Source organism: Symsagittifera roscoffensis, chromosome 5, assembly GCF_963678635.1.
Source record: "Symsagittifera roscoffensis chromosome 5, txSymRosc1.1, whole genome shotgun sequence".
NCBI lineage: Eukaryota > Metazoa > Xenacoelomorpha > Acoela > Convolutidae > Symsagittifera > Symsagittifera roscoffensis.
The window spans coordinates 23,935,015-23,950,950 of NC_087066.1; the positions used below are offsets into that span (position 1 = coordinate 23,935,015).

The 15,936-nt window shown below is 44.4% G+C and overlaps 1 protein-coding gene across 1 annotated transcript in view; it reads right to left on the minus strand.

Annotated features, from left to right (window-relative positions):
* LOC134847010 (zinc finger protein ubi-d4-like) overlaps positions 1-15,936 on the minus strand; it is a 601,556-nt gene that overhangs the window by 117,076 nt on the left and 468,544 nt on the right. The window lies entirely within an intron of this gene.

Genomic DNA, 15,936 nt, shown 5'->3' on the forward strand with positions numbered 1-15,936 from the left:
GTAATGGCCGGGACCACTCGCCAATCGCCTCGGGCCCCTCCCGTTGCTCCAAGCTCAGATGTGAGGGAAAGGTTGGGGACTGCTCCTCCCCCTAAAAGACAACCGTTGGAGAGCCGACTTGGGAGACCGATTGATCAGAGTCAGAGTAGCTCTCAGACTATATCGAGGACGGGCGCCACGGCAACTCCTGCTTCTACAGGAAACCAATCGACGAGCGCCACGCCGGCGGAAGGAATCGAGCCAAGCAGCGTGCTGCTTTGGAACCGTCCAGATCCCAGCAATGTGAACCGATGTCGTATAAAACGGATATGTCAACGAACTTGAACATGAACACGTTGACATGTCGAGTGGATGCAAGGAGGATGATGGGTGGAGACGGTCCAGCAGTGTCGAGATTATATCGAATACCGGGCGTGGACTGGCTGTTAGTGGAACAGGAACAATTTAGCTCCGCGACCACGCTCAGTTTTGCGGACCTTGATGGATCGCCTCAGGACAATACCTTTGGACCCTTGAATACCCGATCTCTTGCGGACGTCCGTCGGAGAACCAGGGAATTGACACCACCTTCCCAGAGGGGCAAAATTTCTGACAGAGAATAAGCCCAACAACAAGCATCATAAAATGTATAGGCAGTTCTCTAAGCCACCCGGCCAAGCGCCTGGTGAATATTCGAGAGACTACTCCCGGGCGACCTCGGTGGAGGGGGACGATAGGAGATACGCGGGACTGAAGGCACCAGTGGGTGACAGCCTGTTTGCTGCCTATGATCCCCTGGATTTAAAGGCTGCCAAGTACTTGATAGTGGCCAGTTCAGATTATCTCTACACGCCTCGTTCCCTCTTTTGGCGCGACCTGATTTTCTTGACAGCGCCTAAGTTGGACTGGGGGCAATCAGTAGGCATGACGATAAGCGTGCGGAGGACGATCAGCATAGATCCGCAGGTGATAGTAAATGCCGGCTCGAATGACCACCTGCAGAGCAGAGGGTTGTGGTCCCGTCTGACAGATGGATCAATCCCGAGCAAGGAAATCATAAGGGAGGCTATAATGACGTTGCTCTCAGCCATGACCGAAGTAGAGCATCAGTGTAGCGACACTTCACCAAGAATGTGGTGAAGATCATTTTTGTGTTATCACCGGGGAGCGCCACGTTGCCAGAACATTTACAATTTGTGTACACGATGGTCACGACTCTAGCAGAGGGACGATTCAGCGTGATATTACCCGCGCCGAACAGAATAGTGGGCACCAATAACTCTTACCCACCCCGTTCTGAGCTTCCTGCCATCTGGGCGGAAATTTCCAATGCCATCCAGGGACTCACGGATTGCAGCACGAGGTCTCCTGGGGTTCGAGCTGGCCAATTTCGCCAGGTAGCTGAATGGGAGGCTAGGATTAGATGATGATCACTTGTTACTACAACAGGTGGCCAATGACCTCTGGTTCAGACAGATGGATTATGCTCGAAATGAACAGGGGAGGACGGTCAAAAGAAATATGACATCCGCAGAAGAGGACCTCATGGCGTTGGCCTTGAGGGCGAAGCCACACACCAATTCATGGTTGTGTCTGTCGCCAAGAGTGGGTACCGTTCGCGCATGCACCGGCAGTAATCAAGGAGATACACACTTATCTGAGAAACTTGTTGAACGAAAGGGAGTTAGCCGGAGACAGGATGTTACAGTTGATGCAAGACGTGAACACGATGTCGCTAGATAGATTCCAAGCTGTTATTTTGGCCCTGAGGGCTCAATATGAGAGATCAGACGCTATCTTGGGTGAAATGGGAGTGGGATGGACGCCATCCTTCGTGTCTACGTGTTACCCGAGGGCATTCCGGAATCTGATCGCGAGTTTCGTCAAGGACATCCGAAAACTGTCGATTGGTCTGGTACTGGCACTGTATGTGACGTTTGGCCACGAGAACTTTATGAAGGGATCTGCGAATCTCTTTACCCAAGCGTTGGCGGACCTGAGATTGGATGGACTCCTTACCCTGATCGCCATGACATATGGTCGGTTGGGCGATTTGTTCGTGCTTTTACGCTATTCCGAACAACAGCAGGGAGCGAGTCGAGAATTCAACGCGCAGTTGGAAACCGCCTCATACAGGAAAATGAAGGATTGGAGGATAATCTTGCTCCAGTACCTCCTGCAACAGAATAGGAGTGTCACAGGAGAGGACAAGGTGGCAACGGGAGCGAGTGAGTGCAAACAGTATTGTGGCATGCCCTTGCTGACAGATCTGGCTGTGATGATGCGGATCGATCCGCTGGCTCTGGTCCATGGACTAAGGGAGATTGTCATGGTGGTGTACGGACCTGTGATGTCATACGTGTTACCAGACGTGCAAGTGAAGGCATACAGGAACTCGGTGTTGTATGTCAATTTAGTCTCCGTTGTGGATTGTTCCGTGCTGAATTGGGTGGAACAGAAAGAGTTGAGAGGATTGGCCAGCGACGACAGGTTATTCGGAAGAATAGCGCAGCCGGGATGGAAGTTGATGGACTTCAACAACAATTTCAAATGCAGAATGGGTGGCGAGGACCTTTCCCATATCCAGTTTAATCCTAAGCTTTGGAATCTGCGACCAGTGGTGAAGGATTCAGGAGAAGCGATGCAGGTCCCAGTTTGGCCGGAACCATATGAGACGTCAAGGAGAATCAGCAAGTGTGGCTTTCCGGGTCCAGGCCGCTGACGGACCAATTCCCCCGATATCCACCGATAAGGAGGATGTTGTTGGGAATCACGTCTCCTGCCATTTCCCCTCGCATCGGAGCGGCTCGTGATGCAGAAGAGAAAATGCGGAAATGGAGTGAAGGGATGGAGCCGCGCTTCATCAGTTGGAACGTTGCCGCCATGCACATGTTTGACTTCACGTTTCTTGATGTATGGAGCCGGAAGAAGATCAAGGCACCACCTTCCAGGAAGCCAGAGGTTTCCGCTGACGTGTGAAATGATGTGTACACACCAGCCGATGATTGGGCACGATTGAAATGGCCAGGAGAAAGGAAAGTGATACTATTGGAAGTGGCAGAGGAGTGCAGAGGAAGCACGTACATGACGGTCGACGAGCTGGCGCCATATGGCGACGAATCGGTGGATTTCCTGGTGAATGACGAGTTATTCTATCATGCAGAGGATCTGACCGTACCGGCGCGGCCGGACTCGGGCATGGATATGCGACAAGGCCCTTTGGGACCTGGGCCGAGACCAGAGACAAACGATGATGAGCAGATGGATCAGGATGACGAACATATGGAGGGAAAGGTAGACAAGTCAAATGGATTGGACTTAGGAGTGTTGGAGAGATACTTGCTGGAATACCAGTTCAGTGAAGACGACGACGGGGAAGTTGTTGGAAATCTATTGCTGATGACATCATCGTCTTTCATGTACCCTACGAGGGAGGCGCCGGCCAGCTTATCCCCAGTGGATCCAATAGGCCTGGCAATGGACTACAGGAGTAGAGACATACAGAAACTGCTCCATGAATCACCAAGGAGGAGAAGAATTGACAACGAGACCATAAGGGTATCCTTCCTGAGCACGTTGCCTGAAGAGGAGTGGGAGAGATACCAGAGTGAGCTTGAACGTAAGGCAGGAGTGACCTGGAACCGAGTGACCTTCATGGAAAGGTCATGGGACGTGATACGCAGGTACGGGACGCAGTCCGTAATGAAGGTGGGGTTGAACCAACCCATCGTGCGCGAGGTTCCGGAGAAAAAAGCTCCGTAGAGTCTGATGTCCTGACCGAGTCAGTTACAGAGGACAGTACCGATGATCAGAAGATCACGAGAAAATTACTCGTCAGGCGAGCCAAGAAAGGGCTGAAGAGGTTGAAAGGGAAGACCGGAAGCAAAACTGTGAATCAAAAAGTGGTGAAGTCGAAGGCCAGTGCAGTGGTGGCCTCGTTGGCAAAAGTGGCTCGTGCAAGTGAGAGTGGACAAGGAGATAGTGCGACACTGGCCGGGGGAGAAAAAGAGAACCTGATACCCTCTATGCTATTGGCAGGTTTGACCTCAATAGCCACAAGATCGAAGAAAAGCGCATGGACTTTGGCTGACACGAAGCTCGAAATGGAAAGTCATCAGTCAGTGTGGATCTGGAGGACTCGATGATTACAAGACCTCGCGAACCAACATGGCCCGGATGAAACTGGAGGGACAACTCGGCGTGGTCGAGTACAGTCGGATCACAGTGCCCGACTCAGTCCACATGGGAGATCCAGCAGGGGGTTATGTAGAGATGCTTAGGGCAAGGAATTCCTCGAGAGGGCGCTTGATGGCCTGGGACGAGAAGCAAGCCATGCAAGAGTATTTGAAGGAGCTGACGGAGAACTCTAATTTGAGTCGTAAAGAATACGGCACGGTGATGTCCTCGGAGGCAAATGAAATCGGGCTGGAAAAACTGTTAGAAATCTCTTGGAGGGCGGCCCTCCAAAAATACTTCGACGAGACGATGCATGCACTCGCCACGGTGGCAGAACTGACTTGCAGGTACGACTGGCCTGGTGTTTAATGGAAACCAAGAAGTCGAAATATGAGGCCAACAAGGACTCGAAATCAAAGGAACAGGAACTGGAACTGATGGAAGCCCTGCGAGTGTTGATTTCTACAGACAATTCGGCGATAGCCTGGGCTAAGCGTAAAGATGTCCTTTGCTTTGTGAGGTTCGTGGTGGATCGTATCCCCACTCGTGTGTTGGAAGAATGTATAAAGACCATTCGGCAAGGGGGAGTTGATCGTGAACGAAACTTCCTGAGGGCACTCCTGGAGTTATATCAGGACATGCCGCTGCTCATACCAAGTAAAGAACCTAACGACATGGAAAGCTATCGCAGGTTGGAAGAAGTGAGAAGATACTCCAACAACGAGTTGAAAGTGAGCCAGGAGTCAATTGAAGCAGTCAGGGGACAGAAGGACTATGCAACACTGGGGAAGTTGAAGTCATTCCAATATGTGTCAGGCATACCAGGGGTGGCGTACAATCCCTTCGTGGACTAGGAAGTCAGGGAAGCATACTTTGACTATGAGCAAGTTGTGGTACTTGATTTCTGAGTCGAGCGAGTCAAGGAAATGGCATGTTGATGGTGGAAGAACCCAAGCTGGGAATCGTTTTGGAGGAACGAGTGGTCAAAACCTCGGTTCCCGAGCTAAAGGGGCAAGTGAGCTTTGTTTGTGGTTCTTGGGACGGTCCCTTGAAGACCAGCTTAGTAACCATGTGGGAGTTCATGAAGCCTTCCTGTTGTCCACATCCAAACGCCGGTTTAATCTGGGATATGACGGCAGACGTCACATTGAATGTGGATGATGACGCGAGTCCACACAATTTGGCCATGATACACCATCTGCTGGACCTAAAAATAACGAAGCAGAAGAGCGGACCATCCACGGAACCAGCCGAGGGAAATCCCTCCAGTGATTGGGTGAGACAGGGCACCTGTCTAGCCCACAGTAGTGGAATGGACGGACACGTGTGCAATTCGGGGCATTGACTGAATACGCTAAGTGAGGAGCATCGCCAACTAGCTCAATTGTATGGGAGGTTAAGCATGTCGGACAAAAGTGAAATGGAGTTGATTGCGGACTGTCACGGAGTAACGGAAGTGAACTTGATCACTGCCTTCAGATTTTGCAGTATGACGAGGTCTATAGAATCACTGGAACGCCTGGAGCGTGCCCATGGGCTAGTTACGTCCCTTAGTGTGGAAGTGTTCCCTGGAGCATTGCAGACTGAGCAAAAGATTGGAGGTTGGCGAGAGGCTCTGGAGAACGAGATGAATTTGAAAGACAGTGAGACCTATCATAGACCTACTGGTTCGAGATATCTGGTGGGTTCCAGCTCTGCACCATATTGCAAAAGTAGGTACCCTACGCACATGGTGGTGATGGACGCGATGACACAGCAGGTGTTGTTCGACCAAATCCTCTCTGTGCCAAAGTGCGTGAGGTTGGCCAGGATGTCGGAGAGTTCATATGATTTACTGACGAAGATCATTCGGGCCGTCCCGAAGAGATCTGAAGGCGAGTTGCAGGACATAGTGGGTGAAGAGATCATGAGGTTGAGTGAGGGTAATGTTAGTGCATTCCAAAAGAAGAAGGCGAGCAGAGCGTTACCCACCGAATTCCCCACCATGGATGAAAAGGACGATGTACACAGGATTATGATCGAAGTGGAACCGTTGCTGCGAGCTTCAGGGTACCGGACCCGAAGGAACATCTTGATGACCCATGTGGAGTATACTCGTCACTGCCTGGCACAGACGTTATGGTACCCCAAACGCGCGAATTTGACGTTAGTATGGGACGTGGAGGAGTTGTACTCCACGGGGTTGCCCGATCAAAATCAAAAAGTGTCAATCGTCGTGGTTATTGCCATGTTGGCGGTGAGATGGTTAGAAGCTAACGCGGGCACGAGTGAGCAGGAGACGGCCGTGCCGACACCTGAGCAACTAAGCAATGTCAAGATGAGCAACAACTTACATCTTTTCAGAACCACCTGTAAGGTTCTGAGGATACCCAAAGCCATTGAGAGGATATGGTCAAGGCAAAGGTTGATGCTTTGGTTCCGTGCAGTGATGACGTCATGGATGTATGAACGCGCGAAGCGTAATTTGTCTAGGAACACGGAAGCCTATCAATCCTTCCAGCTAGATATAGGACCGGGAGCCTATAAGAGAGCATTCCTAACGCACAGAAACGCTGTTACCATGGCCGTTAAGCGAGTAGCTGGAGCGCCTTGTGTTACTGAAGCCGAAAAGAGAGAGGTCTTACGAGCTGACCTAGAACGGAATGTAAGCCTGTGAGCAAAAGGTGAATGTGGACTTGCTACCTTGATGCAAACCGAGGCTGTTAGAGCAGGAGAGTTAGGGCACGGCCCGCATTTTCGTGGACATGCTGGAGAAAGTCCTAGAAAACAGCGAGACAGAAGAACAAGGGCAAGAAGCAATGTAGTGAAAACGAAGATATAACACGAGATGGAGAGAGGAGGAGCAAAATTTAATTGTCTTTGTGCGTTAAAACTGATACCAATCAACTAAGATTGATCATTGAAACTTTTAATTTTTTTATTTTGTGAGAGCTGAATTAAAAGCAGACCCTGATATTGTTGGAAACAGTTGAAAAACTGTTGAATTGTTGCAATTGTTAAATGAAAATGAAAATTTTAGTTGATGTTATTTATATCTATATATAGAGAGCATAGGTGAGTATATTTACCTATTTACACCCGACTAAAGTTTTTAACCTTTTTAAGACCCGTGTTCACTGTTTGTCGACCTGGTAGGTTTGGGTAGGCTCGCTCGAAGAGCGTGATTACCTCATTGCCTTTCCTGGCCACAGAGTTTCTTAGTTTTAATATTGAGGACGACAGCATAAATAACTGATTATACTTGGTGAGTGACGTTAAGTTAATTTTAACGGGTGCGTGGCCGTGCCACGTTCCAAATTTTTAATCAGGCGAGATAACGTAAGTAGTCAGAAATTTTTTTTTATCTAGGACACTTCTCATGGTGCAAATTTTGTGGAAATGTTGAAATGCAGTGAGATGTAGTTCGGTGCCGATTGTGACACGTAACGAGATGAGGTAGAGTGGATAAATTTCATTTTCTGATGCGATTTGTAAGGTTGCTTATAGATAACTGGAACACTACTTGACAATAACCCGGTGTTATGCGAACAAGGAGGACATTGATGGGGACTGTCCGGGGAGTATGTGCCATTCCGCCGAACTGGCACAGCGTAAACTTCCGGCACAACACGAAAAAAGAATTAGAGGCCTTAGTGATTGAAAACTAGTAAAAAGGAGGCTAGAATATTCTGGAATATTTAATTTTCCAAATTTCGATTGGCGAATGAATATTTCCGAGAAAAACAAAAGATGGCCATTTTTAATTGAAAATTGACAAAAAACAGAACGACAACCGATTTAATGAAAAACAATCGAACGAGAACGAAATAAAACACGAAGCCTCTTATCGTGACAATCACGCACGATAAGACACCTAACGGAAGGAATTAGCCAAAACTGAGGCTTGAGTGGGGAAGAAGTAAACAGCAGTACCCTCCCGTGCCACGAATTGGGAGTAATGACGACGTTATTATAGAGAAAGCGCGGAATCGGAGGCTCGGCCCCCCAGAGACAGGACTGTAAAGAACTGACTTTTTAGCTACTCTGATGCCATAAAACTTTGAATTAACACCGGTATGATTTGATATTTTAGAATATGAGTAGCTAGAAAGAGGGAAGGGTCAATCCGTCTCCAATGGATTGAATATGGAGCTGTCGCCAAAAACATAGTAAAATAGGATGTTCGAGCCGTGTTTTTAATAGCAGTCACGTAGTCTGAGGATCCGAGACCCAGCTATGTGGTTGTATTCGCTTGTAAACAGAAGCTGAATAAAAATTGCTCGACTGATGGCATTTAAATGGTAACTTTTTACTTAGCCCTAGACAGACCAGAAAATCAACTGGCTAGGTCGAGACGGTGACAAACGAGTAGAATTTAGGTAACTGACGCCGGCCAGTCGTCTATAGGTACTTTTTCTACGCTCCGTCACTGTGTATTATTTGGGCGAGTGTTACACTTCCTTTGCTCGTCAACTGAGATCCAAAGTGGTGTACAAGCTTACATGTAGTGGATGTAACTCCACCTATGTCGGCCAGAGAGTCCGACATTTAGCCACGAGGGTCGATGAAAACCGCAAAGGGGACTCCTCAGTAGGGCAACACTTGTTAGAATGGAATAATGAGGTAGGCGGTACTGCTGAGCTGAATTCAGAGATTATAGACCAAACAGCCAACACTCATAAGCTACTGACATTAGAGGCTTTGCGTATTTATAGTGAGAGCCCGAAGATCAACACACGCGATGAATTCAGGAGCCCGGAATTAACACTAAAATTATAGTCTATGTATAACATGGCTAAAAAAAAACTGACATGTCAGAATCAAAAATATTCCCAAATTGAAATTTTATAACCATGAAAGAACAACTAAAAATTTTTAGAAATTTACACGAAAATGTTATTCATGATAACGTAATTATATTATGTAATTACAGTTGTTTAAATTTGATTGGTTAAAAAGTTTTAGAGCTTTTTTAGACATGTTTCTCATTTTTCAGATCTTTGATCGTTTTGTAAATATTGTAAAAAATTTTAATCCTGATTATGCACAAAATGTGCGAAAACGTTTGAATTAACATTTTAAATTTCTTATAACCATTTTTGTTAAATTCTAACGCCATTTTACATCGGCAAAGTTTTATGAATAAATCAAGTCGATTTTAATGCATCCAGAGAATTGTCAATTAAAATCTACACTCCTCGATTATAGCACAGATAGAATTGTCTATGTTGGATGTAATTTTAAGATTTTTGCACCCCCGAAGGCAAAGGATTGCACTCGTCAGAAGTGCAAAACTTATTTTTGTTCTTATAAAATCAGTTGTGTCCGAGTATGATTCGTTCCGTTTTTCGCTTAGTTTCAAGACGGTTTTTGTAGAGCCTGGTACTGCTCCGGTACACGCAAAAATTAGTGGGACAAAGCTGCTGTGTTCCACATCCAGAATTCTTTGTTGGTTTTTTATTGTTTTGACCTTCTCATGATATTTGTAGGCGTCAAATATAGCTTTAGGGCCCAGAGTCCATTTGCCTTGAAATCAAGTCCATTTGCCTTGATGTGACGCTGTTTAACAAGCAGTTGTTTTTTATGTTTTTCTCAAACTGTACTTCATGCGAGAACATTCACGAGACACATCTGTAAGTTTTGAAGAAATTTTTGCTGAAAAGTAAATTTCAAACGTTTTGGCAACTATGTGCATCGTCAGGATTTTTACAATAAACTAATATAAATGACAATAAAACATCAATTTACAAATGTTATTTACAATAAATCACATACAATTTGGTTCTAAACCATCATGATAAAAAATTAGCCAATCACAGTTGACCTTTAAATTACTACTAAGATTAAAATACTTTTAACCTCTAAAATTAATTTGTCTGGAAGTTTCTGAGTCATAATTTCGATTCAGACATGTACGTTTTAAATAAAAAAACCAAAAACATTTTGGGACTAAATTTTTAGTGTTAACTCCCTACTCCTACACTCATCGCGCGTGTTCAAGCCCGGTTTCTCTTTCCTGATATGTAATGCTTCTAGTGTTAGCAATTGTGTTTGGTTGTTTGACCTATCGACAATTTCCCAACTAAGATCTGCGCTATTTCCCTCAAGTTGGCATTGCTGAAGGTGGAGGATTAGCGGTGAGTCTGCTTTCTTATGTTCCTCAATTCTAGTGGTCAAATGTCGAACAGTTTGTCCGACATAAGTGGAAGTGCATCCACTACATGACAGTTTATAAACCACTCTTGACTTGAGGTCATTAAAAAATGCTGACTTCAGTGATATTAAACATGATTCTAGTTTTCTTGTGGTGAAAACTACTTGAACGTTAGTTAATTTTCGTAACCTGTTAGCAAAACATTGGCTCTGGTTACCTCTATATTGCACCATCAGCATTAAGGGCTTCCCATCCTTTGGTGATTGAACTTACAAGCACCTCTCACTATCCAGGGGCTTGACCTTACCCTCGATGATCTTGCAGAAGGCGTCTGAAGCCACCTTTGTGGACCGTGTACAGTGCCTTGGATAACACTACGCTTAGACTGAGTTGGGGAGCAGCTTCTATAGTTCAGTATAGTCCCTGTATCTGTTGGTTTTTGATACCAACTGCAAGTTACACGCCTACCCTGCGATACATTTATGTTCAAATCCAGGAACGGCAAACTCCCCTCCGAATTAGTTTCCTCTAGAGTGAACTGCAAATTTGGATGAACAGAATTGGCGGCATCGAGAAGACAACTCGGCTCCCCTCTGACTGTTCTAACAATGTCATCCACATACCTGAGGAACAATTTCACCTGGGGAGTATCCTTCTCCTTGTTCTTAGCTCGGCAGCAGCTTTCACAGTACCAGACTATCTCGGTTATTGATGCGTATACGTCATCGGATATTTTTCCGCATTTTAGATGATAGCAGTTTCGGCAACTCTCGCATTCAACCCCTTTGATCTATATGTGACTTTCCTGCTGCAACATGGGCACAAGCCGTTTTTGTCATTAATTTGCTGTACCTCCGTTCCCACCGGTGTTTCTTGTCTTGTACTCTTTCAGCCATAAATTTGCTACAATTACAGCGAGGGACGCGCCCATTGCTAAACCATCAACTTAAACATACCATGAATCATTATACTTGAAATATACTTTGCTGACCGCCATGTTCAAAAGCCTTTTCATGGTTGCTCTTTGATTTTCAGGAGGAGACTTCTGGCTGTACAGCTTCTGTAAAGCAATTTCAATTGCCTCCTTCAGGGGAACGTTGGTGATCAAACTTTTCACATCAAGAGATATTATGGTTTCATCCGGATCTAGAGCAATGTATTCAATTGTTTCTCTAGCCTCTTTAGTATTGGTTTTTATATTTGCTCCATCGATATTGTCAAAACACTTTGCAAGCATTTTGTTAAGATTCTCATACGAGCTGCCTGGAAGTGATAGTACTGGTCGTAGGGGTGTCTCATCCTTGTGTATCTTAGCTAAACCGTACAAACGGGCGAGTTGCCCCCCTGTTGACCTCATCTTAGAATATAACTGATCACTTATCTCGTCTCTTTTGTTCATGGCTAGTAATTCTTTGTTAAGTTCCTTCTCCATTTTCAGTATCACCTCATCAGTGGTTGCATCTTTTTTCACAAACTGAGCAGATTGCAACAAGGATTCCAGCTTTGATTCATACGTTTGTTTCCTCATTATGAAAAAAACAACCCCCTTATCAAAATGCACAGCCAGCAAACCATTATATTTGAGATATTTACTCGTTTTTTCAACGGCTTTGTCTCTTGGAATTTGCCTTACGTTTTTTGCATATGCCTTTGCCGCGGCTTCTATTTCACATAACGTTTCACCAGATGTTTTTTGATTTTTCAATTGTGAGAGGAAAATTTCGATATCCGCCAAAAAATGTGTTTCGTTAAATTTATCTCTAATGGGATGCTTCGGGTCCATTGATAGCACTTCATATACCCATTCAGGCAGTTCAATGTTATCAAGTACCTTAACTGATTGCTCATTTCTCCCGCCAATAGGTTTATCCAGTTTTTTTAACTTTTTTCTATGGTTTTCTGATGTTGTCTTTAAGCTTGCCTCAACTTGACGCCTCACGAAGCGGAAAATGGATGCCCACCACTGTTCGTCAGTTTCTTTTTGCACCAGTGATCTTGCTTTTATTAGCATCTCCTCGTACCTTTTCCTATCCTCATTTGCCCTAGAAATTTCAGTCCTTAGTAGTTTCAATTGAAAAATATGCACAGCTTGGTCCGAAAAAACCCCGTTCTCGGGACCCTAAACTTCAAAAAATCCGGTATTCGATCGTTTTTCAGACATTTTCTCAGAAACTTCAGTCTATGTACAGATACTTGAACTTTTTTGAAGAATTTTAAATAGTCTAACACAATTTTCCAAGTTAGTTTTCTTTTTAAAATTTGTCTGAACCAAACAGCAGGCAAAAATACTGTGGTCATCGTTTTGCAGGCCACGAGTAATGAAACTCCCAAGGCACAAAGCAAAACAAATCACACACATTTCTCACCCCTGTCTTTGAAGCGCAGACACTTCCTCTGCCTTCAGCTTCCGCTCACGTCTTGCTTTCGCCTTCCTCCTTGTCTGTGATGGTCTCTGTTGTTTGCCCCTGATTTTGCCAATCAGCTCTGATAGCCTCTCTTTGTGTGCCACTGCCAATCACAGAGATTTCAGCTCCAATTCAGCACTCTGGTGCAGCTTCAAATATTCCTTGAGCTGCTCCGGGTCGTTTTGCTTGCTCTTGGAGAGTAGCCGTTTTGTAGCTGGGAAAATTTTTGTTCTGTCGTTTTTTCTGTTACTGTAGATGTCAATCTTGGATTGTGATCTGCGGATTAAGGGATAATTATGAGTCGTTCAACGTAGTGAAGACTCTTACATAGGTCGTGAATGTTTTTTTTTCGGCTAAGTCATTAGATTTGTTCTTATGCAAATTTGATTGTGATTGAATCTCTCCATGCGCGAGAAACCGAATAAGGGAAAAGAAAGGCAGCCTATAAGAATTCATTATTGCATGAGAATATTACATTTTCCTGTAAATTTCTGTGATTTTTTAGTTTTTTGTTCTTTCTGGTTATAAAATTTCGTTTTGGGAACATTTTTGATTCCGACATGTCAGTTTTTTAAATTTTGGCCATGTTATACATACACTATAATTTTAGTGTTAGTTCCCGGCTCCTGAATTCATCGCGTGTGTTGATCTTCGGCCTCTCCCTCCAAATATGCAAAGCCTCTAGTGTCAGTAGCTTATGAGTGTTGGCTGTTTGGTCTATAATCTCTGACTTCAGATCAGCAGTACCGCCTACCTCCTTATTACATTCTAACAAGTGTTGTCCTACTGGGGAGACCGCTTTGCGGTGTTCATAGACCCTCGTGGCTAAATGTCGGACTGTCTGACCGACATAGGTGGAGTTACATCCACTACATGTAAGCTTGTACACCACTTTGGATCTCAGTTCACGAGCAAAGGAAGTTTTGAGAGATGGCATTTTTTTTTTCAATTTTCTTGATGAAAAAATTATTTGTGCCCCGGATATTAGCCGAACCTTTGCAGCTAACAGTTGAGATGGATTACCTCGATGTTGCATTGTAAGAAGGGGTGGTGAGTCTTTCAATCATTTGTCATTTCTCGGTTCTGATGCCTTCACCTCTAAATTTTTTTCCCTCAACGATCTTGTTAAGAGTTTCAAACACTACCCTGTCAGACCATTTTTTTGGATATTGATTTTCAATCCATAGTTTCCGATTTTTTTCCAATGCCTGGTCGAAATACTCCCATTACGAGGTACTTTTGAAAACCATATCAACCGTCCCTTCAATAACGTTTCTTTTGTACAGCAAAGTGCGCAGCCTCTGAAATTTAGAATGGTGCCGGTATCAGTGGGTTTTTGGTAACAATTACATGTGACCTTTTTTGCTGAATCCACGTTGACATTTAAGTCCAAAAAGGCCAAATTACCGTTACTATCGACTTCTTCTATGGTGTACTGCAAATTTGGATGCAACTTAATGGCAGCCTCGAGAACTACCCCAGGATCGCCCTTGACCGTTCTAACTATGTCGTCCACATATCTTAGAAAAACTTTAACCCCATTCACAGTCCAATCTGCTTCCCGTTGTTTTTTGCAAGTCATGCAATACCATACTGTATCAGCGATGTCTGCGTATTCGGATTCCGATGTGTTACCACATCCTAAGTGGTACCAATTCAAACAAGCTTCGCATTCTACTCCTTTTGACCAATATGTCACCTTTTTCTGACATCTAGGGCACACTTTTTTGTTACCCTCACTTAGCACAGTCAATTTTGGTACTTCTTTCTTTAATGCAGGTTCGTATTTTTTGAGCCAGAAATTAGCCAATATTACGGCAAGGGAGGCGCCCATTGCTAAACCGTCTTTTTGTACATACCACAAACCATTGCATTTAAAGTGTACCTTACTCACTGCCAAATTCAGTAGTTTTTTCATAGTCTTGCGAGATGTTTCCGGAGGGTTGACTTGCTCATATAATCTCCTCGGGGCTATTTCAACCGCTTCCTTGAGCGGGACGTTAGTGTACAAACTCTTTACATCAAAGGAGATTATACTCTCGTCAGAGTCCAACTCAGTTTTCTCCAAGATCTCCCTGGCCATTTGAGTGTTCGTTTCTATGTTTGCCCCCTCAATTTCATCAAAGTACTTTGCCAATGTTTTATTTAGAATGTCATATGAGCTACCAGGTAAAGAAAGGACGGGACGAAGTGGTGTGCCTTGTTTGTGTAATTTTGCTAATCCATACAGTCTAGCCGGCTGCGCTCCCGTTGATCTCAACCTATTATACATCGCTTTGCTAATCTTGTCCTTCTTTTTCATGGCGAGTAATTCTTTGTTTATGTCTTTTTCAATTTTCATAATCACGCTGTCTGTCAGATTCTTCCTCTCACTAAATTGTTCTGCCTGTAATAAGTCTTTCAGTTTTTTCTCATATGTCTCCTTTTTCATTACACAAAAACCCACCCCCTTATCAAATGGCACTGCCAGAAGACCGTTGTCCTGTAAATACTTTGTCCCTTAAATACTTGTCAGAGGGGGTCTGTTTCACATTCTTAGCATATCTTTTTGCCGCTGCTTCAATCTCACATAATTTTTCTCCGGGAATTCTATTTAACTTCAGTTCAGACAAAAAATTATCAATGTCATTAAGGAAGTGAATTTCATTGAATTTGTCTCGTACCGGATGTTTTGGTCCAAAACTTAAGACTTCCCGCACCCAAAGCGGCAAAATCACTTCATCTAAAATTCTAACTGCCCTTTCATCCAAGTTTTTCAATGGTCTATCCTGTCTTTCCGAAAGTTTTTCAAGCTCTCTCTTGTGTCGGCTTATCAGGTTATTGACACTACACCTTGCTTGCCGGTTCAGATAGAATATTACCAAAGGCCACCACTTCTCATCTATATCCCTTCTCACTACCTCTCTTGCTTTTACTAGGTTACCCGATGCCTTGGCCCTATCCGCATTTGCCTGGCTTAGCTCAGATCTTAAGAGTCTCAGTTGGAAGCTGTGCATCGCTTGATCCAAAAAAACACCGTTATCAGGTACGCGAAACCGTAAAAATCTGGTATAATGTCGTTATCGAGACATTTTCTCAGAAATTTAATTCTCAGGAAACTGCCATTAAATTTATTAAAATGTTTTGAATAATCTAATACAAGTTTCCAAGTGAGTTTTCTTTTCAGGACCATTCTAAGGAGTGGTGGTAGCAGCACAATTGCGGTCATCTGTTCTTTGCAGGCCACGAGCACTGAAACTCATG